Source organism: Pseudorca crassidens, chromosome 2 (assembly GCF_039906515.1).
Source record: "Pseudorca crassidens isolate mPseCra1 chromosome 2, mPseCra1.hap1, whole genome shotgun sequence".
Lineage (NCBI taxonomy): Eukaryota > Metazoa > Chordata > Mammalia > Artiodactyla > Delphinidae > Pseudorca > Pseudorca crassidens.
In genome coordinates, this window is record NC_090297.1 from 63,348,515 (window position 1) to 63,373,962 (window position 25,448).

Here is a 25,448-nt window from a genome sequence, read left to right on the forward strand (position 1 = left end):
CTGCAACCATGCACAGAACATGGCTCACTGGCTGAAATGAGGCTTGAATGCATACCCTTGAACTTGTGAGCTCCACAGCAGTCAATTAAGTTAGTAGGTTACAGTTGTGTAAAAAGTGAACATACAGTTAGACATGTACGATTTTATTCAGTTCCACTCAACAAGTATTCAGTTAAGGAGGAACAGGAGTCATGCACTAGGAGAAAGCTGCCAAGGACTGATGAAGAAAGACCCTTACACTCCTTGCTAAGTTCTAGTCCCATGAAACACCTATCTCAGTTTCCAGAACAAATTATGTCTCATTAATACTTCTCTTCTTTGACTTAAGCCATACTCTCACTCAGAATCCTTCTCCTTTTCTCTGTTTATTAAATTCTGCCTCATATTTCAATTCTCAGCTCAAAGGCACTCTGAGAAATTTACCTCCAGGTAAATTACCTCCCTGAGAAATTTACCTCAGGGGTGGGAGTGACGTTAATCACTCCCACCCCTGAACTCACAGAGTGCTTTAGGTGGTACCACGTTTTATGCATCTCTGTGCCTCCACAGTTCAAGTACTTTGCACAGCCCTAATCAATACATATGATTAAATTGAATAGGATTTATTTCATAACAATGCCTACCTTGAAATAATTTGTTACTTATTAAAAGGAGTTTCCTACACGTGATAAAAAGGAAAGCAACTAAATTTTTCTACCCTAGAACAGTGACTTGCAAACTTTCATGTGTATAAGAATCACCTGGATGGTTTGTGAAATCAGATCCCAGAGTTTGACCATCAGAGAGTCTAAATCAGTAGGACTGAGATAGACATCAGGGACTCTCATTTTAATAAGAACTCTGGAATATACTGATCCAGGGGATCCCAGATTAAACTTTGCAATAAAAAAGTAAATGATAATTCCAATGGGCAGCAGTACCTTCATAGAAGCATCTCCTCCTTAAGAGTTAAATAAGATCCTCTTTTAGTAAATAATATGTTTAATGAACAAAGTTCTCCAGGGGGTTAGGGTAGAGGTAAAGGGTGCAGAAAGCACAGTCAAGTCCCTAATACCATCTGGAAAGAAGTATTTGCTGCTGAACCTGGAATTTCCTGTCTCCTACTATATGCCATAAAGACCAGTTTTGAATCTTATATATTTCTCTACACAGAACTCTTCAAGTCAAGAAAAAAAAAAATTCCTTCCTACACTATACACATTTTAAAGTAGGAATAGAAAAAATAGAAGCTAAAATGAACATCTAGTCTAAATACATTATTCTGACAAATTCTCATTTAATTACAAATGTACATACTCTATATCTCTTATCCTTGGACCAGCAAGATTTCACTACATTTGACTACTTTTTTTTTATTATTTTCATTTAGCATTGGTCTAGTTTCTTAAGCACAGTTATAAGTTCAGCTTCTTGTGAGCTATGATAATACTGATTCAGCACTTGAAACCATGAGAATATATTCATGAGACAGAAGGAAAATATAATGTAATTTTAAGAAAAATATTTTTAGAGGTTTAAATTTCAAAGATCCTTACATGTAATGAATATCCTACTCATATATTTTATAGCATTTAACCATTTAACATTTGTAATGCTACATTCTTACACATACACACACACACACGCGCGTGCGCGTGCGTGCACGCGCAGAGCAACTTCCTGTGTAAAACGTTCCTTATTTTCACCGCAATCTTACCTCAAATGCCTCAGCTAAACCATTCTAATTGCCTATGTAAAAATGACTATTCCTACTTTTGTGGCTATACAATAACTTGTTTATCCCTTAATCATCATATGTTATCTAAAATTATTTGATAGACATATCTTTCTATCTAGACACTATATATATATTTTTTTCTTTGAATCGTTTGCCCATCCACTGACTCTTGCTGATTTCTTGTTAAAGACATTTTCCATAACTTTGATGTGTCTATTTTTCCAATTCTCTTCTTATTAATAACAAACCGATAGTATGTTGCCAAGCTGGGATCTTTGGAGTTATCTCAGATCCTTCCTTCTCCATCATATCCATTTAGATAATCATTAAATCTCTTGATTATCTCTCCTAAGATCTCCAAAATATTTCTCCCTCTCATATATACTCAGACGGCGCATTCCCTCTATTATCACAATGCAATAGTCTTTTCTCTGTCTCCAGTAGTGCCTCTCTCATCCTTCATTTATACCACCTTCTGACACGTTAAAAATAATCACGTCGCCTATTTGCTTTGTGTTCCTTATCCATCCCACTCTCAAGTCTGTTTTTGCTGGTTCGAACTCTTACCTACATTTTATTTCTGTACCACCAACTCGCTTAAAAATAAGTCCATAATCAGGATAAGAATACAGCTAAGGCTTCCTAAATGCCATAATAGAAAGTTAGCTTTTCTACCTGCATGTTTAGAATCTAAAACATATGGGTAACTCTTCAACCAACAGTGAAGAATACCACTGCTCTAGTCTCTTGCCAATGTATTTGCAATTAAATTGATATAACACTTGCCAAAAGCTCAGCTGAGACCCCAATAGCTTTTAGAGAAGGGCATATTCAGTAAACCCTATCCTTGTATTAAATTAAATCACATATGCAATGTATTTTAGGTACGTTATCTTACCTTTCCTATCCCTGAATTGTAATTTGATGATATGGCCTCAGCTTTATATTTTTTAAAGAAGGGTAATTTAAATTATATTTATAAAGGGTAAAATAATAATTTGTAATGTGTTTGCTTATCTATCAAAAAATCATGGCTGGAGAGGGCATGCATTATGCAACTTGCATAATGGTAATATGGTCACTTCTCTAAGTATATTCTTGGAAAACAAAGTTTGAAGACAGAATTTTTAAAACTAGAATATATTTTAGGTATTATATTGATTAATAAAATATTTTATTTTAGGACCAAATTTAGTCAATTTTTAATTACTAAAAGTAATACCTTCCAGCTGTAATTCTCCCTCCTCCTAGATAAAGTCAAACATTTCATATCTGTTTTTACTTTTTGTAGTTGGTTATATATATATATATATATATATATATTTTTTTTTTTTTTTTTTTTTTTTTTTTTTTGAGGTACGCGGACCTCTCACTGTTGTGGCCTCTCCTGTTGCGGAGCACAGGCTCCGGACGCGCAGGCTCAGCGGCCATGGCTCACGGGCCCAGCCGCTCCGCAGCACGTGGGCTCTTCCCGGACCGGGGCACAAACCCGCATCCCCTGCATCGGCAGGCGGACTCTCAACCACTGCGCCACCAGGGAAGCCCCAGTTGGTAATATTTTAACTGATTTATTTTGAGGTATTTTTAAAAAATTAAATCCTTTTTTTTGAAGAATAGCTGTCATAAATTTTAACAATGACAATACACATGAAAAATCAGTACACAGCTCTCCTAACATAAACTTCAAACATTCAAAACTAAAATCATGGGGCTTCCCTGGTGGCGCAGTGGTTGAGAGTCCGCCTGCCGGTGCAGGGGACACGGGCCCGTGCCCCGGTCCAGGAAGATCCCACAAGCCGCGGAGCGGCTGGGCCCGTGAACCATGGCCGCTGAGCCTGCGTGTCCGGAGCCTGTGCTCCACAATGGGAGAGGCCACAACAGTGAAAGGCCTGCGTACCGCAAAAAAAAAAAAAAGAAAAAAACTAAAATCATTATCTTCATTAAAAAATAATTGTTTTTCTTAACTTCACTATTTTTATTAATAGTTTTAATATTTGTAATTCAAATGATCTTCTTTCTTTTTTTCTTCCTCTTCTACTGTCTTCATGAAATATATTTCACATGTGTCCTTTCTCAATTTTAACATCCACCACTCTGTCCAGGTTTAATTATTTGTGGATTCTACCAGGACCTCCCAAGAGATATCCACATCAGCAATGGACTACATTCCAAATTCATTCTACTGTTATTGCCATAGTTCTTACCCTGAAATATTATTTTAATCATATTACTGTTCCAAAATCTACACCGATAAAGTCTATTCTAGTTATTGCATCTTATTTTTTTCAATTCTCTTCTATCTATAGCTTTTACTTTAGCCAGACCACTTACTGTCATAATAGGACTTTTTAATATGGTCTTTTCAATTTCAGGAATATTCATTTTTTCTAATTTCTTATTACATTTTTAATTTAAGGAAAAGTTCTGGGCAAAAGGAAAGGTTCAAGGTTGGGGAGAGGGTAAGGGAAGAGTTGAGGAGTGTGATACAAGGATGTTAATTGTGTATTTTAAATGGTAATCAGTTTTATAGATCAGTTTCTTTTAAGAAGTAGAAAATAAATGTAAGTCTTAAAATATTCCTTGTACCAAACATTTGCACTAAAGTTATTTGCACTAAAGTTATATATATTCATAAACATATACTAAAAATGTAAGTAATTCTATTTAATCTGTTGCTATGTTGCATTCTTCCTCAGGAAATTTGTATTCAGTAATCATAGTGTCCAAGTGATACTGTGTGAAATGTACTTCTGTTTTTTACAATTTAAAAATCTGTGTCCAATGCAAAATTGTCTTGCAGCACAGAAGTATGGAAATTCAAATATTTTATATGCATGAAACATGAATACACATAGTAATTAAAACAACTGGCAAAGATAATATCAGGGTCAGATAATAGAAGGAAAATGGATCATGAATGACTTTATGATTGTTTTGTAAAATGCATTACTAAATAACTGATTCAGTTATCTTCATTCATTCATTCATTCAATTTTCAACAAACGTGAGTTGAACACCTGTTACCTGAAAACTTTATGGTTCATATATAGTCTTTCTTTCCAACCACAAGCAATGCAATTTCTTAAAGTGACCAAAGTAGTTAGAGTAAGGTTAAAATAATGGACTTACTAATAAGTTCAAAATGACTTTAATATTATGAGATGATCAATTTTATGTCGTTTCCTAGAATAGCCTTAGATTATTACAAAAAGTAAGCTCGTGCTGTTTCTTACTCTGAGATTTTTATTTCAGGAAAATAAGCATAAATTTAGTCTTATTTTATTTATAAATATCCTTTTTGTTGTCCAAACAGTTCTGAGCAGTCCAGAAATTCTCATTTCTACAACCATTTTAGGGTCTTTCAGTCTATATTCACAACAAACTTCCCCTCAGTAGCAGTCAGATCATTGACAATGAAGCAAGATGGAATCTGGGCTTTGAAGTTAGACAAACCCCAGTTCTTCGTCAACTGTGTGACTGTAGGCAAGTTAGTTGCCCACAGTTGTATCTGTAAAATATAAATATTTATGTATAGAACTATTTCTATATACCTGAGTAATGTAGTTATACAAATATACATAAAACATAAATAATAAAACTTACTTTGCAGAGTTCTTCCAAGGACTGAATGAGATAAGCATGTAAGAGGATTAGTAGAGTTCCAGGGACACAGTAAAATTTAAACAATTGCCCTTATTGCTATGCTTAATTTTCAAATTCTCCTAATCTAATTTGTTACTTTATATGCTTCTTCCTGTTTAATGTCATTTCTCCAGCACTACTAGAACATATTATACCTCTGAGTGAGAGATTTGAAGTTGTTTTTCCTTTTTTTCTCTTTTTGTATTTTGCATTAATTATTAACCTTGAATCTTTTAATATTTAAAAATAAAATTGCAATTTCTCTAAGATAGTATATCAATATTGAGTATATCAATTGAGTATATAAATATTGGCCCATAGAAAGTCATATTGTATTTTTAAAAGATCAATCAAATTATTAGGTATGTATTAGAAGCAGATGAATAAGTACGAATTTTTAAAAATTAAGATGTTGACACTTTCAATGGTTACTTTAAGTATAGAATTGGTTTAAATTAATTAGGAAAACAACTCATCAATTAAACAGAGTTTCTTCACAGACTGACTTGTAGAAATTGAAGAAAGTACACCTTGAAGAGTCAATAAAGATTATTTCTATTTTATCAGATCACTATAATTCTAAAAAATAAAAACAAAGGAAATATCTCAAACTTTGGTTGTAATCCAACAATAATCTCTAAAGATTAAAGGCCTAATAGAGTACTATTTTTATTTGGAACTATTTGACTAAGGGGTGTGTGTGTGTGTGTGTGTGTGTGTGTGTGTGTGTGTATGAACATATAATAAAAGAGAGACACTGGGTCATTCGAATTTTCAGATTTAAAAAAATATTTTCTCACTTTGATCTAAATGTGTTCTCAAGAATATCTTTCCAAATTCTTGCTTCAAAAGGATATTTTTTCAGTCATTTTGTGCCAGCATTATGAGAAAACATTAGAACTAGTGCCTAAAGAAAAATAAGTGGCTTAGACTTCATTCATTAAGCTGGGAATAAAATCCCACAAAATTTTGTATGCATTAAAACTGCATAACTGATAATATGGTAATCCTAGCTCTAATTTTAACATGAGCTGTTAAGAACAAACCATATGTTATGTTCATAAATGTATTAAATACACACAAATGAGTCTCACTTATGTAAGGCAATTTCTAAATTATAATTTTTAGATGGTGAATAGAGTGCTGATCAGAATTTAAAAAAACAAAATTCTAGAAATATGCATACTCTGTGATATCTTTAGTATTCCAGTGTGAGTAAGCAACAAACAACCAGTTTGCCATGTGCCCTTTATATCTGAAAGGCCACCTGACAGCTTATTCCCATTTTCCCCTCAATGGGTTATCAGATGAATATAAATTAGTACAGTTAGGAGATTTTCAATAAGTGCTGCATTTCCTACTCCATTGTGAAATAGGTCAGATGGCAGCACTTACTTTAATACTGCCATTCAGATCCAAAGCCATGAAGTGCAACTTGCAAACCATTGTTCCCCAAATGACTATCACACATGGGCGAGGCAGCATGACAATGACTGTCAATTAGTCCAGTCCAAAGGCAACCAGTCCAAAATGTTAGGAATTTTTAAAACAAAACATGTGTTCCCAATTCCCTTTAATACCCAATTGGCAGCAAGTCACTGACAAAATCTGCTGCTCAGGGCAAGTTGTTAATGTGTCTTTCTCAAAGGTAACAAACAGATGTGGAAAGAGCTGGTCAAGAAGGAGTACATACAGTTTTCTGTTGCCTTAGTTAACACAAATCAAACTCAACAGGAGTGGAAACATATGCCGATAATCTATTGTGGTGGATGCGACAACCATCAACTTTGAAATAACAAAGACGAATTAAGGTTCCTATCCTCAAAATCTGTATCGCATTGCATCAACTGTTAAGAATATTTTTATGTAAGTATTTATAATTGTGTAAAGGTTTTAAAAATATCATAAATTGTTGTGCATTCTCTTAGTGCCTGTTGTTTTCTTTCTCAGGTTACTATGGACTTAATTTAATGCTACAAAATTATTAAGAGATTGGTTTAAAAAAAATATCCACCAAATGACTCTAAAGTAAAAGTGAGGGAAATACCAAACATTAGCAAAAATATGAAGAAATAGGAACTCTAATTAATACTCTGCTTGTGGGGAGACAAATTATTACAGACACTTAGAATAATAGTTGAAGATGCACAGACCCTACAACCTAGAAATTACACTCCTATGTATATACCATACAGCAATCCGTATTAAAGATTAGACAACCCAATGCAGTAAAGTCCTTCCCCTGGAACATAAACTCTGCTGGTCCCTGTCCCTAACTATATACTCTCTAGGAGGTGATGAGAAAATCAAGATCACCCATGCCTTCTCCTGCTGACCTTTGACCCCTGTAAATTCCCAGTAAAGTTTCTTAATATTTTCTTGTGATTTGGAATTTGTCTTGTACCCTGATATGTGAGATTTGGAGAACAAAATGAAACTCATCTGGCATAAAAAGTCAAGATCCAGACACACTTTACTCAATAACAACAAATACTATGTACCTCATTTTGATTTGTGTAGTGCAAAAGGTCAATTTAGTGTAAGGGAAAGCTTATGGAGTCTAGAAAGAAGATAGTTAGTTACCGGTTCTAGGTAAGACAGAAACTGGTTTCCTGTATAGAATTTCTTACAATTTGACTGAAGGGAGAAGGCACATATACCTTGAATATATGTTGTAGGAGTTTTCAAAACTGATTTAGAAAGATGAAGAACAAGAAGAAAAAAGGAGGGAAATAGGAAGAGATCAAAAGTATTTGAAACAAAGCATATGTTTATCTTCTCTGAACTTTATGTTGGTAAAGAATGATAGCAATATGGTGGGGAGATATCAAAAAGGCTTGCATTCTTATAGTTTACATTCTATTGCTTTTTTATTCAGGTTCTAACCCCATGTTAGAAGGTGGTGCTGTTTGTTGCTGAGTCTCTATAATAATAAGAAAGATGTGAGTCACAAGACCAGGCTAGCAGGAGGAGCCCACCAAGAAGATGTTCTTAGACTGGCCTCCACTGGGTTGGTCCTGGTTTTGATCTACAGCTTCCAGCAAGAACCCATGCAAGAGATACTTACAGTCACGTTTATTTATGTAACAACCACTTTGCATGATAATTCATCAAAGATGTCACCTTCTCAAAGAAGCCTGCAATACTGGGTTAGGTGCCTATACTATAGTAAGTGGGCTAATGCTACCTGCTATAACACATAAACAAAAATAATTGCATTAAAAATTAAAATTTAAAAAACTTGGCTTGTCTATAGCAGAACTGAGTAACTGTAACTGAGACGGTATTGAGCACAAAGCCTAGAATATTTACTCTCTGCTCCTTAACAGAAAAAATGTTTGACCATCCCTGGTGTAAGTTCTTAAACATTAAAGACACATTAAATAGGAAAAAAACAAAATGATAACTGCAACTAAACAAAGCAAGAGAAATGGAAAAATCTTGCAGTTTATGGGAGAAAAACAGTTATTCTTCAGAAACAATAAGAAATGACTTTGAAAAAATAGAAGAAAGAAAGAAAGAAGTGATAGAGAATCTTGAAAGTCAGAAAACTTGAGACCCAATTTTATAAGATTGAAGAACACATAGTCATTTATTCTTTTTTTAATTTTTGAATTAAAAGTGATTTATTTTTTTTATTGAAGTATAGTTGATTTACAATGTTATGTTAGCTTCAGGTGAACAGCAAAGTGATTCAGATATATATATTGATAAGTGCGGTGAACTCTATTAATAAAAGTGATTTTCAAGTGGTACTAAGCTAAACTATTAAGTACAATAACATTCATATTCTAAGTTAGTTTTTCTTAAATCTATGATAAAAAGATAACCTTTTCTACTCTTCTTTCATAATTTTCTCTTTTAGTTATAAAACAAAATAAATTGCTAGTTTATGAGCTGAAGAATATAATTGAAGTAGGCCACATAAAATTGCTGTAAATATATTTAGCAGAATTTTGCATAATCTGATACCTTGTCATAGTCGTTTGTGGATTTATCTTCATTGCAAACAACAGTCACATAAGAAATTAGATTTCATCTATTCTGAAATAGAATATATGTTCTCATAAGTTGGTAAACCCTTCATTAATTGAGAAAAACATTGAGGAGGGAATAAAACTTAAATTAAGTTCATTATAAATTTTGTTGAACAACCTTAATATTGCATAGTCTGACAAATAATTGTATCCAGAACTTCAGCTGCATGGTGCTTTTATTTGTAAGAGATGGGTAAAAAGAAGAAGAATCACTTTTACTGGGTATTTGGGAGATAAAAATCTTGAAGTTTTGAACTAAATATGAGAACAAAGTCATCATATACTTGTTCAATTGTTAGTTGAATTTTCAGTATTTGAACACATGAATATTAGTTCTCAGACAGCATTTTTAGTGACAGAAAGAGATCAAATATAGTCTCACTGTTTCCTGCCAATAAATGTTGCCTAAAATCTTGATTTTTTTAAACCTAGAGTTGAATCTTTTCCTCTAATGCCACATTGAGGAGTTGAAACTAACTGTTCCTTTTAAGCAACATTTGTCAGTAGGCAAATTCTTCTTCTACATTCAAAGTCAATTGCATAACTGACACGGGGACCGTAAGAGTGTATTACAGGACATTCATTGCAATTGGAAACTGGAGCTTAGAGATTCTCCTGAATGTACAATCAGGAAGTGCCTTCTATGTTAGTGGCATCTCTCCAAATGTTATATGCTTGCTTGTCATTTGTGGACAACGACTGACCAGGGAAAATAATACTTAACTCTAAAAACCAAGTGTAACATTCCAGTTAAAAGTGTTTGAAATCTTTAGCTTTACTATTGTGGTTTCTCAGTAGTTGTAACAAGTTTTGGCATGAGCAAATCAAGTTCACATATACTTCTTGAGATCTGGAAAACAACTTAAGTCATTTGGCAACATGTTTTGGTGGGGATGAGAGCCAATATGTTTCTAGATCATATATTTTAAAGCAGCATGTTATGAAGAATTGAAGACAAGTTCATCCTGATCAATGGACACAAAAAAGGGCATTTAAAAGACCAAAGTTCTCTCTACCTTTTCCTCTACAAACTTTAATGAGCAAAATTTGGTTATGTTATCCTTTCCTTTTTAAGTCATCATTCACCCTTTAATGATGTTTATATTTCTCTAAATTCTCTCTAGTGAATATATGTTTTTCCTCCATGTTGGCATAACCTTTAATACAGTTTCACTTCTGTGGTATTCTACAATCACTATGCTGTCCTTTTAATAAAATGTTCTCCCATAGTCTGGAACATTTTTTTAGGAGTTACACTGTTCATAATGTTTAGCAGGAGGCCATCTACATTGTTTTCAGATAGTTTGTTCCTCCCTCAGACTTCTGGAATGTACGTAAAGAAATTAAAGCTATTGAGACTCTGCTACATTCACCTTGTTTCATCATTTCCAATAAAACTGTGTGAAAACACTGGGCTAAGCTCCTCTACCCTCCATCACTGAGCTTTACAACCATCACCATTACCACCAGCACCACACTGTCACCCCACAGACAACACACAATGCCTCTCAGACTTTCCAGGAAGAATACTCCTCACTTCCACAATTAGGTAAATTAGCTTCGTGGCCAGTAATAAGTTCCTGAAGAAACTAAGAAAGGGAAAATTCTTTGCTATATCGGTGGAAAATATACATTGGCCATAAGATATTCAAAGAAAAATAACAAAATCCATCAAAGAAGTAACTGAAGCTGGCTAACATATTATCTTGAAGAAACTATTTGATTTCATTATATCTCAGTATTTTTCCAAAAGATGTAAGTCTACAAGAATTAGGTTAAAACCATTTGGGACTTAAATACATTTTAAAATTCAATTCAACTTGGGGCTTCTGCAAGAAACGACTCATAAAAATGATTAGTTTAGGGCTAGAGTACAATTCCCTGGCTACAAGGATAAGGTATGACTCCAAAGTGAAGATCAATGTTCTACATTGAAGAGAAAGGAATTTTTTTGGCTACCAAATTTGACAGATATCCATAAAAGAGGAGAAATGATGCCATCCTATTGGACATCTCTCTGACATAGTATTCCAACAAAAGATCATGGCTATCTCATAGAGTGGCACAATAATACAGATTTTCTGCATAGTTCAGAATAACATTGGGAATCTATGTCATAAAATGCCAGGATATTTTAATGAACTGTCTCAGAGTTATTTGTAAACAAATGAAACAGTGGATTTAGGGGAAAGTAAATTACCTCCTCATTTTGTAGAATAGAGAATGTAAAAATCATTGCAGGAATAAAGGATATTTTTCCAGGTTTTGGTACCTTTTCAAAATTCCATAGAAAAATTTTAAAAATGTGCAAATATCATTATTGCAAAGCTTGAATATAATAAAAATGTCATTTAAAATAATTTAAAATAAAAATATCTTACAATATGACCAGAAATCTCATATCTAGTATTTGCCCAAGAGAAAAAAGATATATATCCACACAAAAATCTAAGCATGATATTTATAGCAGTTTTATCTATCACTGCCAAAACTAGAACAACTCACATGTTCATTATCTGATAAATGGATAAATTATGGCATATCCACACGTTGGGATACTACTTAGCAGTGAAAATAATGTACCAGTTGATACATTCAATAAGGTGGATGCATCTTGAAAACATTATGCTAAGTGAAAGAAACCATACACAAAAGTCTAATTACTATATGATTCCATTTATATGACAATCTGAGAAAAGCAAAAGTATAGGATTAAGATCTAAATTTGATATTAATTAAAAAAAATTAAGGCATAGATTTCAACATTTTATTTTATTTTTTTGTGTGTGGTACGCGGGCCTCTCACTGTTGTGGCCTCTCCCGTTGTGGAGCACAGGCTCCGGACGCGCAGGCTCAGCGGCCATGGCTCACGGGTCTAGCTGCTCCGCGGCATGTATGATCTTCCCGGACCGGGGCACGAACCCGTGTCCCCTGCATCGGCAGGCGGACTCTCAACCACGGCGACACCAGGGAAGCCCAGATTTCAACATTTTAAAATAAACGTTGGTAAAAGTCAGTGAAGGATTCCTTCTCTACAGAATAAGCTAAAACACAGAGCTATTAATAACACATAGTATCAATGACATTCCAGTATCAATGACATTCCCCAAACCAAAGCTAAATAATGGTATGTTATATTTAATAAAGAAGAATTTGTTTGCATATGGAAGTGTAGTTATTGTACACATAAAATTAATGTGCCAACTCCAAAATGATCACCAAATAATATTCTAATTATGAGACACTAAAACAACATGTGCCATGCTGAGAAGATAAATATCATGTTATCTCTGAATTTTTTATATACTCCAAAGGTCAAAACTATTACATCATAAAAATTGTAATATCACAAAGCTTATAAGTTGTGTGCTTTTTTATTCAAGTTTTGCACATACATTACTGAAACCTGAAGTTGCTGAAACATGAATTGCCAAAATCAGGTCATGTTAGTTGTGATCTCGACACTAGATATTTTATAAAACCCTAATCAATTATCAATGATTACAATGAATGTAAAATTACTTATGAAACTAGCTTGTTGATGTACCCACAATTTAAAGAGAATTGCATTCACTATTCTGTATATGCTAAGAGGAGAGATGGTATAGGTTTCTGTTAAATATTTGGATTTACTGAGGTTTTGATCTTTCTTTGAAATGTGTTAGTGAAGGTGGCCTTCCCCAAAACATAGATTTTTATTTAAAATATTATGGAATTTTACTTATAATGTTTATTTTAGGTAAAGTCACTGAGGAATACATACTTTAATGGTCTTTTATCTTCGTTGCCTAAGGAAAGATTAGCTTCAATAATAAATGATAATAGCTGCTATTTCCTGTTACTATGAAGTAGGCTTTAGTCCCATTTTATGGATAAGTAAACCAAACACAGAGGTATAAGTAACTTGACCAGTATAGCACCACTAGTATAGGTTAAACCATGCTGTCTCATTCCACTTTTGTAATCTTAATTGGTACTGTATTCTGCCTGATGTTCTAAGCAAAAAGCAAATTCTTCAATGTTCACTCAAAGGAAAAGACTTTCCAAATTTGACTCTTAAACTGAAATCTTTCCATTTGTACCACTGCCCTCACTTTGTGATATGTACACTTTATGATCTGTACATATTCACTCAAATACATTTTTATTAGAATGTTTATTGGATCATATATAACAGAGTAACATATTAAGTATTTTTTCTTTAATCCTGGAGTTTTTTAAATAGAACATATCATAAAATATATATGTATAGTTATTCATTGAATTTAAGTCTTATAGGGCAATAGACAAAAGTGTAAGATTAGTGATAAACATTCACTTAAGGTTTTGATAGATTTGTTGACATTCTGAATGATATATGATACCATAATATAATTTCCATACATATAACTATCAAGATTCTATAGATACAAGGCTCCTAAAGTGCTAGATTCGTTATCTCCTACAAGATATGATAACATTGGCTTAAAATGTCAGCTATTTACACTCTCAATTGTACTACATTTGATTGACCTTTTATCAAAGTAGTATGTTTAATATGCTGTTTTTCTAGAGTAATCAGATGCTCTGCATGTTACATTAGAAGTGTCATTATTGAGTTATTGATGATTTCTCTTTAAAACATGGGTTTTTTACATTGCTTACACCTCCTCCCTTAATAGAGTCTTTCAAAATATCAGTGAGGAACATTTGCTTGTTTTGTTTCATGGTTAGTATTTTTGTCCTTTCACATAATTGCATATTGACATATGTTCATAATTATTATTACATATATAACCTCTTTAAATTGTAGAAAATATTAATTTCAAATAAAATGTGATTTACCCAAATGTTGTTTAGAACTGTAATAAATTTTTTTTCAGTAAATTCTTAAAATTACAGGGACAGAAGGAATTTAAAGGACATAAGTTCCAATCATTCAACTTATACTTGCATAACCTGAGCAATATTCCTGCAAAATGGCTCTTTAGCCTTTCCTTTAATGCCTCAATAAAGGCAATATTTTCTACCTTCATACCTCTTTGGCTATTTAAAAGGATTCCATTACACTATACTCACTTGGCTTAGTTCTCACTTTTAAAACCATATATATTTGAAAAAGATATTTAATATAAAACTATAACCATAAAATATATCACTTTTTCTATATTAAATTCTAGGCCCACCTCTCAATAGCTTGAAAAAGAAATGAATCTTTTTCCTAATTAAAGATAACTAGTATCCAGAAATATCACAAAATTTCCTAGTGTTCTACAGTAGAACTCAACTAACCAAGAGACTTGATGCCATTTACAATAAGTTTTATCTATTATGACATTTCTTTACAAAGAGAGAAAATTCAACTTAAGCTGATTTAAATTAAAAAGTAATGCATTGGGGACTTCCCTGGCAGTCCAGTGGTTGAGGCTTCACCTTCCAGTGCAGGGGTGAGGGTTCGATCCCTGGTCAGGGAGTTAAGATCCCACATGCCTCAGGGCCAAAAAACCAAAACATAAAGCAGAAGCAATATTGTAACAAATTCAATAAAATCTTTTTTTTAAAAAAAAGTAATGCGTTGGCTTATGTACAGTAAAGGCTAACTAACCATCTGATTTAGAAGCTCAAATAATATTATCAGCACCTATTTCTCAACCCTAGCCTTTGCATTCCTTTATGTTTGCCGCATTCTCAGGATCCATGTGGAGACTCCTTATCATCGAGAAAGAGGTTTGTTTGTTTGTTTTCTTTCTTTGTTTCCTACCAAGTTTAAGTCAATCAAAAGATAAAGCACCTCTTCTTGAGATAATCCTGTTAGGCTTGATTTGAGACAGCTGCTTATGATCATTTACAGGTGGTTAGAAAAATGTGATGCTGTGAATAATCTAAATCTTATAATATTGCTTGGAACATTCCACGAACTCAATAGATGTTCACTGTTTGTATTATTAACCAAGTCCAGTTTCTATGCTCCTCTGGAATGGAAAACAAATGAATTAACAAAAGGGATACCATAGGGGAACTTTCTATTACTACTTAAAGTGGTGGCTTGACTAACTTTGGGCTTTTATTCTTTTCTAATCTAAGAACATATATTTTAAAATATTCTTCTCTATATTGATTTATTTGTATGCCACAAATTTGATTTGCTGTTTTTTTTTTTCATATTTTTCAAATATTAATTGTTTTCTAATTTGTATTATGGTGGGTATTTTGTCCCAGGGGTCGTTTAGACCTTTGTAATTTGAACATGGGTTTTTTCTAATTACTTTTATTATCGTGGCTTGTGTGAACCAATTCTTAATATTTTGAAGATAGGTTTGTGGGCTAATATGTGGTCTATTTTTATAAATATTTTAAAATATTTTTTTAAAAGAATGTGTATTCTCTAACTATTAGATGCAATTTTAGATACATTTATAGAATTGTGCAGCAAGCAATTTGTATTATTTGAGGAGGTGAAAATTTCTATGTTCTCATTGCTTTTTTTATTGGTCACTTTTATGTACCCATTCATAAGAGATGTGATAAAACAGTTATGGTGATAATTTGTTAAGATTTTGTAGGGCTTTCTACAAAAAGATATCTGCATTTTTTGATATCTGCATTTTTTCTGAGGTTAATTTTTCTAAATTTTTTCATGATAAAATATATTAGTTTCTTTTAAATCTGAAAATGTCTTTTCATCATTCTTGATAGACGTATTATCCAGATATAAAACTCTAGTTTGATCATTTTTATTTCTTCCTAAACATTTTAATCTATTATTTTAGTTCTTCTGGATTCTCTTTATTACAGCTGAGGATTTAGCTTTCAGCTAAATTACTTTTTCTTTCAAATGTGATTTGTCTTTTTTTCTTTAGCTAACTTTAAAATATATTTGTCTTTGGTGTTCTATACTATCAGTACAAAGAGTCCATATATAGATTTCCAACATATGAAGGCTTCATATGCTTATTCTTTGTCTGTTTTTGGTTTTGGTTCTCATATATGGCTCTTTTTTTTTATGTCTTTGGTGATTTTTGATTGAAAACTACTCATTTTTCTCAAACTTAATGTGATAATTTTTTTTCAGATCTGGATTTGAAGTTGAGCTCCTCCAGAGAGGATTTGTGGAATTTTTTTCTGCTCCTTTCTGGCCTGCAGGCAACCTAAGAAATTTTCAAAAAAAAAAATTGCCTGCTTGATCTTTATTTGATTGTTTGTCTAGATCAAAAGAGAGTTATGAATTCAAACTCCAACTACCAGTGAGGATTTGTGGTTTCAAACGTCAAAGGACATATTTTCTGCTTCTTTCCATGTCAGAGTTAAGACAAGCAAGTTTCCCAATGTCATTTCCTAAATACTAGGGCTTATTTCACATTGAATTTTGTAATATGTGTATCATTTTTAATTTTCAGCTTTATGTGGGGATTCTACTTTTAGATTCTTCACCTTGAACTGACCTTTGACTTTATCCTCAGTTCTTCGCATATCATGAAGTTTCCAGTGTGGAACCTCTGGTAACCTGGATTCATCACAAAATTTCAGGTTGAAGGCAAGCTGTGAATCTCACTCTCAGATCCCTTGCTTTCCCATGGTTTTGAGGATTGAAATATTCTGTCTTTTTTTTTTCCTTACCGGTACGCGGGCCTCTCACTGTTGTGGCCTCTCCCGTTGCAGAGCACAGGCTCTGGACGTGCAGGCTCAGCAGCCATGGCTTACGGGCCCAGCCGCTCTGCAGCATGTGGGATCTTCCCGGACCGGGGCACGAACCCGTGTTCCCTGCATCGGCAGGCGGACTCTCAACCACTGCGCCACCGGGGAAGCCCTGAAATATTCTCTTATCTTGTGCCAGGTCAATGATTCTTTAACAAAAATAATTTTAATATTCTCTCTACAGCTTTAGTGTGTGTATGTGTGTGTGTGTGTGTGTGTGTGTGTGTGTGTGTGTGTGTGTGTGTTTAATTCTTGATTGGGTGTTTTCAATCTGTTTCCTCACAATGTGAAAAATAGAACATGAATTATTATTTATTTATTTATTTATTTTCCTGAGGGATTTTACATTAAGTTTTGTGAGGACCACTTTTGAGCTATTGTTTCATCAACATTTAAAAATTATTTTAATAAATATCTTGAGAATATCTATCTTCCTTTTCTTTTCTTTTTTTTTTTTTTTTAACTACTTTCATGTTCCAAAAGGGTTATCCAATATAGGGATTCTATTGGAAACCTCTAAACTTTGCTTTCATAAAAATTGTACTTATTTGCATTTAAATGCATTCAGTGAAACAGTTGTCATTGAAACAGATGTTGCCAGTAGTTAAGATTATGATAGGTTTGATATCGTCTGGACTAACTAAATTTCATTTATTAATATATGAGGTTTACTTTAATGAAAACAATTTGATTTTTAAATATCATGGTACTTTCTGAATGCATCTAGTTATGACTTGACTTTTTCTTTGGTAGGTTTCTTTCACAGCCACATCTCACCATCATCTAAGAACCATACGTTCAGAACGTGATATGTTAAGTTTTCATACACTTGTATTGCTAAGATTTTTGTAGTTGTTTAAAATCTATTAATAAGAAGTGAATGAGGGGAATTCCCTGGTGGTCCAGTAGTTAGGACTTGGTGCTTTCACTGAGGGGGCCTGGATTCAGTCGCTGGTCGGGAACTATAATCTCGAAAGGCGCGAGGAGTGGCCAAAATAAAAAAAGTGCATGAGAATAGGTTTTAATTAATTTATTTTTTAGTTAAAGTTTTAGTTTTAATTAAGCTAAGTTATAAAGTTTGCATGAAAATTTGTCACATTTTCCAATGAGAAACAAAAAATGGACAGTGGTATGGGTTCCAGTTTTAGGTATTAGCTGATTTGAAGACAGAACTTTTAAGAACATTATTTTACCTTTCCTCTTCTCCCTAAATGAAGCTTGTTCCTGATAGTGTTAGAAAACACCCTTCTTAAGCTATAAACATTATAGAGCCTAAAGCGTTACTGTTTCATATAGAATGAGAAGGCATCCCACACCTCCTATAGCTCGCATAACCATGGGGCTTCAGAAAAATATAATTTTTATATAAAATATATGTATAAAAATATATTTCTTAGAATATATTCAGAGACCCACATCTAGTGTTTAATCACTAGCTATTCACAGGACAAATACTGCAGTAAATACTGTCTTTCTAAATGGGTTTCTTAATTCTCCAAATGGTTAAGCTATTCACCGAATAAGCTCATGTTTATGAAGGGTGAAAACTTGTCCCTAAATAATTTTCATTAAAACGGAGGTAAGTTTTTTATAATCAGCAAGACTCCTCAAAGAACGTGAAACTTCATATTATCAAATCAGCAGTGAACTTTTCTAACAAGTTTGATATTTACACAATTCATTTTATTTATTTTTATAAGAAAAACTAAATTTCCATGTCCATTAAGATAGTAGAGCCTTAACAAATATTTCTTTATCATGCTTATTCATTTCTGTACATGGATCCTCTTAATAGTTCTCCTTTTAATATAAAGAAATACAGAATTGATGTCTGGATACAGAATGATAAACTATGGATTAAAAACATTTCACACCATTGCATCATTACTTTCAAGAAGACATGCTGAATATTGCCATGCCATATGTTAAATAGAAGTGTTAATTGAATGCAAATAATAAATGCATATTATCAAGTACCTCTACAGGTGTATGATATATTTTAGTGTACTTAGCTTACTCCATATTTTAGTTTTCTTAGCTTAAATTATTAAACCTGTTAGCTTGTGCAAACTGAGCAACAGATAATGGCAGAATAAGACCATATTCTCAAAAGATTCTTTTCTTTCAGAAATAGTGCACATCAATGCCAAGTTACTCTAGCTTGAACTTTCTCTCTGTACCTATATAGGTTTAAATCAAGGCTGAGTGACTGCCAAACCAGCACTGACCTCTCAATAGGGGTGACATTAAGAATTTTTTGTGGTTTGTGCTTTTGAACAAAATAACATATAACTTCCAGAAGCTCCCATCCAATGCATATATTCATTGCTCTTTGTTCATCCTCTTCTTTTGTGTCAGTGACTTTTAGATAGGAAAAATATAGTCCTAGCTTTAAGCTTTGCTCTTTTAGCACTTGCAGATTGTAATATATAGTTTTTCATGACATCTACTAACACATAAAGATGATGTTATTATGACACATGGGAAACAGAAAGAGAATGAGTGTGAGAATAAGACTTTGAATATTTTGAGGGTAAAATACATATATTGTTGAATTTTTACAATAAAAACACTCCCTCTTGAGAGGAATGAATATTATTTTTAAATAGGTATGGTGTCCTATTTTATTTTTTTTTCCAAAGTTTGATGATTTCCTACACTCTATGTAATATAATCTTACAAGGCAAAGACAGAGTCTTGTAAACTATATTCCTCCTTGAATAATATAATGTTCAGTTTCTTGTATTTTAAATGTCAATAAGGACTGATTTATTAAAACTCATGCAAGTAAATGCATTTATCCTTTCATCATAAATTGTATAGTTGCTTAATTTTATTTACTACTGTAAAATACCTGTAAAATCACTGCAGATATGGCAAGCAGGAATTAAAATGCACACACATTTTATAGATCTCTCAAACAAACAAAAAGTATGTATCCAACCAAACCAAACCAGTAAGATACATGGGTATGTGAATAAGATACTCTTAGCATTATGTAGATATTCTTTGTAAAAAATGACATGTAGTTACTAAGATAGAATTTATGAATGTGTAAATGACAATGCATTATGGGTTGCTGAATTTGTTTATGATTTACTTGACAAAAAGCACTAGGAATTTTCAACCCCAAGAATGACATTGGCTAGTATCCAATTTTTCTATTTTTTGCTTTCAGTTTCATTTTAGGGGAAGTGACTTTGGGAGCTTTATTTTATTTATTTTGTTTTTTTATGTTTTTGAGGGAGGAGGAGGAAGTCAGAGGGAAAAAATGTCTTGAATAGATTGTCAAAAAAAAAAAACAAACAAACAAACTATAAGTGTTAAGCTCTTGACCTGCTCCTAAGGAGGGGAAACATGGGGGAATGAATTTGAATTACACTAACACTTTGAAAAATAACCAAAACTTTCTTTGCCTTAGCTGTTTTCACAATTCTCATTCCGTTACTAGTAATATATGCTCCATATTTAGCTGATGTAGTCTAATTCTGGCTAATTTTATTGGTAAGTTTGAGGCTAGGTAATGCCTACTTGTTCTCCTTTTCCTTATAATAAAACCATTGTAGACTTCCCTGTTGGCACAGTGGTTAAGAATCCACCTGCCAATGCAGGGGACATGGGTTCAAGCCCTGATCTGGGAAGATCTCACATGCTGTAGAGCAGCTAAGCCCGTGAGCCACAACTACTGAAGCCCACGCACCTGGAGCCGCTGCTCCATATCAAGAGAGGACACCATAATGAGAAGCCCATGCACCACAATGAAGAGTAGTCCCCACTCGCCACAACTAGAGAAAGCCTGCGTGCAGCAATGAAGACCGAACACAGCCAAAAATAAATAAATAAATTTATTTAAAAAACCCAAACATTTTATTTTTTCAAGACACTTTTTTGGTCTGTATATGTCTTTATAACAGTCTCATGTCCTTAATTATTATAAAGTATATACAGTTCATGTTACTTTAATTTATCTAGAAATTTGGAGCAAACTATGTGTAAAAAGATCAGGAAATATTTATGAGAATAAAGAATATCAAAAGAGGCCAAACTGGTTTTAAAGTATCCCACTTTCATCATTTATATTAAATTGTCTACCCTAACTTATTTAGGTCTCAAAAGTTAAAGTGTCTTGAAAGGCTCTGCCTTGTCTATTATATTTAAGTAGATAAAGCTTGGTTCTAAAATTCAAGGCCATGCATTTACTTACCTCAAACTTCTATTTCATTTTTATTTTCATACCCCTATACTTATAGCCTATATTTTAACCAAACTGGATTAATAATTTATGAATTTATCTCCCAGGTCCAATGCAGTTATTGACACATAGTGATAAATTTTAAACACATGAGGAATTTACATAAATGATGAAGCAAATCTTGGTATATAAGAGCAGTTGGTTATTTTTTGCTAATGAAAAATTTTCCACATTCTAGATTTACAATTTTAATTGTAGGAGCTCCCACTTGGCCTTAGGATAATGGTGGTTGCCTAAATGTAAATCTTTTTCTCACCTTCTCCCCCCAAATCTATACTATCAATGAAGTATGCAAATAAAATCACACATAATCCACACTTTCCCTATTCCAAGGAGAAAGAACACATGAATTTCAATACACAAAAAGTTGAGAAATAAACACACCAACACTTCTATCTATAGAGCTTGTGCAGTCACTACATGAATGTACAGCAGGAGATGGAAAGAGAGTGTGTATGAAAGACTTTGCCATGGAAAATAGGATCATGGAACTGAAGGACAGCTAAGCAAAGATAAAACTTCCAGGAAGATAAAGTTTATCAAAGTGCTAAAATACTGAATACAGTTCTGGAATTTGGTAATATACAACATTGACTACAGGGAGATAATAAAAATATGCAAAGGACTAAACAGCAGTCTCAGAGAGGCATCAGTTTTGGGGTAGAATAAAACTGAAAGGAGGAAGTATCATTTTCAGCTGATAAACAATCCATTCCACAAAACCAAATATAAAGGTAAGAAACTGTAACATAGCTCTCCAAACAAAATTGAACACAAATTTAAAAATTATAAATGCTAGGAAAAAATGTTGAATTAGATATTCCAAGAATAAGAACAGGAATGGATAAAAAAAGAAATAGATGAAACGTGATCATCTCAAAGTAAGATAGAAATTTTTGTAAATGCAAAACAACATTAATGCCAAAGGATAAAATACAAGATATCCAAACCAGAATATATTTGACTAAAAATTTAATAAGGTCATTGAATAAAGAGTGGTAAACATAAGTTGAAAGAATTAGAAAGAAAATAATTGAATAAGTCAAACAAAGAAGATCAAACAAACATAAGGGCTTCCCTGGTGGCGCAGTGGTTGAGAGTCCGCCTGCCAATGCAGGGGACACGGGTTCATGCCCCGGTCTGGGAGGATCCCACATGCCGCGGAGCGGCTGGGCCCGTGAGCCATGGCCGCTGAGCCTGCGTGTCCGGGGCCTGTGCTCTGCAACGGGAGAGGCCACAGCACTGAGAGGCCCACATACCGCAAAAAAAAAAAAAAAAAAAGACATAAAATTGGAGTCACTAAAGCAGAGGAGAAAACAAACAAAAAACCCAGAAATAATATTTAAGCTACAATTTTTAAAGATTACCCCAAAATAAGAGAAAAATCAAATCTAAATATTTAAATGATCCATTGTGTATCTGAGATAATTGACCAGAACAGTCACTACAAACACATCCCATAATCAACTTAGACTTTAAAGACAGGGAAAAAATTCTTCAGAGCCTCTAAAGAGAAAAGATAATTTTTTAGTAATAGTACATAAATAAGACTAGAATAATAACTCAAAACCAACAATTCAAAAAGTTAGAAGGTAAACAGAATTTTCAAGAAACTCAAGGAAAGTGTAAGACCAACCTTTTATATATTCAGTATATTTCAAGACTATAGAAGACTATTTCAAGACTGCAGTTTAAGCATGCAAAAATTCAAGACATCCTGAACTGCAGAATCTTTCCTGAAAAATCTGTTGGAGAATGAACTTCATCCAACTAAGGGATATATGCAGAAGACTTTAGCAAAATGACTGTGGGTGAGCATTTAACATATTTACCTATAGATTAATTGTAGATTAAAGCAGTGCTTGCAAAGGGGCTAGAAGAGAACTATGTAAATGAATGATAAAATATGAAGAACGAAAATAAGAAAAAGGGGAGAAAAAGGGCAAAGTATAATAAATTCATTGATGTGTAAGAAATAGGTGAGAATTAAAGGAAATTTGGCTATAATGGAAAGGAGAGAGATCTGTAGCTGAAAAGAGATACGGAGTGTAAGAAAGAGTTATTTCTTAAGCATGGTAGATATTTAACATGTTTACATACTAAAAATAAATAGCCATTGATGGCTCTAAAATAAATAAATAAAGACCCCAATCTTTACCATTTGCTGATTTTGGTAATATGAATATTCCCACTATGGAGGTTTTCACCTCTTAAAAATTCCTGAATATTTAACAGGAGCAGCAGAGTTTAGAGATATCATTATTAGAATCTAAAGCATAGTTGGAGGAAGTAACACCTCTGATGCTGAAGAAGAAGAAAAGAATAAATGCAAATAAAAGTGTATGTGTGTGCATCACAAAAAGAAGTCATGTTACTTCTTCACTAAAATCCTTAATTATCTAGAGAAATAAAGGGCAGTTTTCTAGTAAGATCAAAAGAAAACACTGTAGATCAGGTGTTTGAGGAGAGAGGTGAATGTCATGAATAGCTAACAAGCTAAAAGTAAAGAAACCAAATAGTAGATTAGAAATGTTCCCAATTAAGCTACCACTGGTGATCTTCTACCATGATATATTTTCTTCAACAATCTTTAGAAGCCAGGATGTAGGAGAAAAGTCAAATAGTTTGATCCAGGATGAGAGTCTACAGAGTAGGTAAAATGGGAGGGCAAGGTGTGGAATAGCTAGCAGCAACAGAAAGCATTTTATTTAGTACCACAGTACTTAATTTGGATAGGAAAACAGGACTCGACAAGAGGGTGAGCACGGGGTAGCGTTATTTAGACATGGGAGCCATTTATTAATTTATTCACAAAATGAAAATAACTTGAAGTTTATGGGTACCTGTATCTAATTTACTTCCTGTTTCGATGGAGAAAGTTTTCTGCATGCATCTCTAAGACCACGTCTCCCCCCTGACAGTACCATAATTAATCCCATCTCTGTCTCTCAAAGATTTGTTTCTGTACTTATCCAGCCTCTTAATTCTCAAATTTTCCCTCTCTACAGAATCATACATTAGCAAACAAATACCTTTTTACACCCATTTCTAATCAAATCTTCTCACACCCCCATCCCCTTTTAGCTACCATCTTTTTTCTCTGCTTCTCTTTATGTCAAAACTCCTTTATATATATGTGTGTGTGTGTGTGTGTGTGTGTGTGTGTGTGTGTGTGTATCTTCTTGATTTATGTTTTACATTTTCCGCAAAGATCCACAGTATTTGTAGTACATGCCGATGACTAATCTGTGCTCTGAGAGTGTGGAAGTAAACCAAACAGATTAAGTCTATGATCTCATGATGCTTATATTTCAGTTGGGAATCAGGGAGAAAAACAAAGAGTACATAAATATTTGTCAGGTCGTAGTTAATACTTTTTTTGTAAAGTAATTATGTAACAAACATTAAATACATGGCTAAAAGATAAATTAAATTTTAAACAAGAAAAAAATTTATCATTGCTGTTAGAAATTGTTTCATAATGATAGTGTCTTACTTTTAGTGAAGTAGTCAAACTTGAATGTGATGTATGTGGAGCTTTACTATAAATAAATATTTGAACAGTGTGTAATAAAATACTATCTTTGTCTCTTTTTATTTACAAATAATAGTATACCCAAGATAATTATATGTAGCATGTAGACAAAAATAAATGATAAGTACTTGAGAGTCCATTACTCAAAGATCAAAATGAATAATGTCAATATGTCAGAAACTTCTGCCGTGCTTTTCCATGATGGGATCTCCCCAGGAGTGGCTACATAATTTTTGGGGCCCAGTTTAAAATGAAAATTTGGGGTCTCTCATTTAAAAATTACTGTGACTTTCAAGATATCAATAGCAGATCACTAAACTAAAAAGGCTCTTCTGAACACAGGACCCTGTGAAGTTGTCAGGCTGCACACCCAGCTGGCCCTACATCCCTCTTTCTCCATCCCAGAGGTAACACTATGCTAATATTTATAATAATAATTTCTTCAGTCTTTTTATAGATTTACTGCCATTCATATTAAGACAAATCATATAAAATTGTTATTTTTGTAGGTCACTTAATATATTGCCTAATATATTCTGGTTTTTGAAATTTAAGCAAAAAAATGTACCATATTAATTGCTCTATCTTATT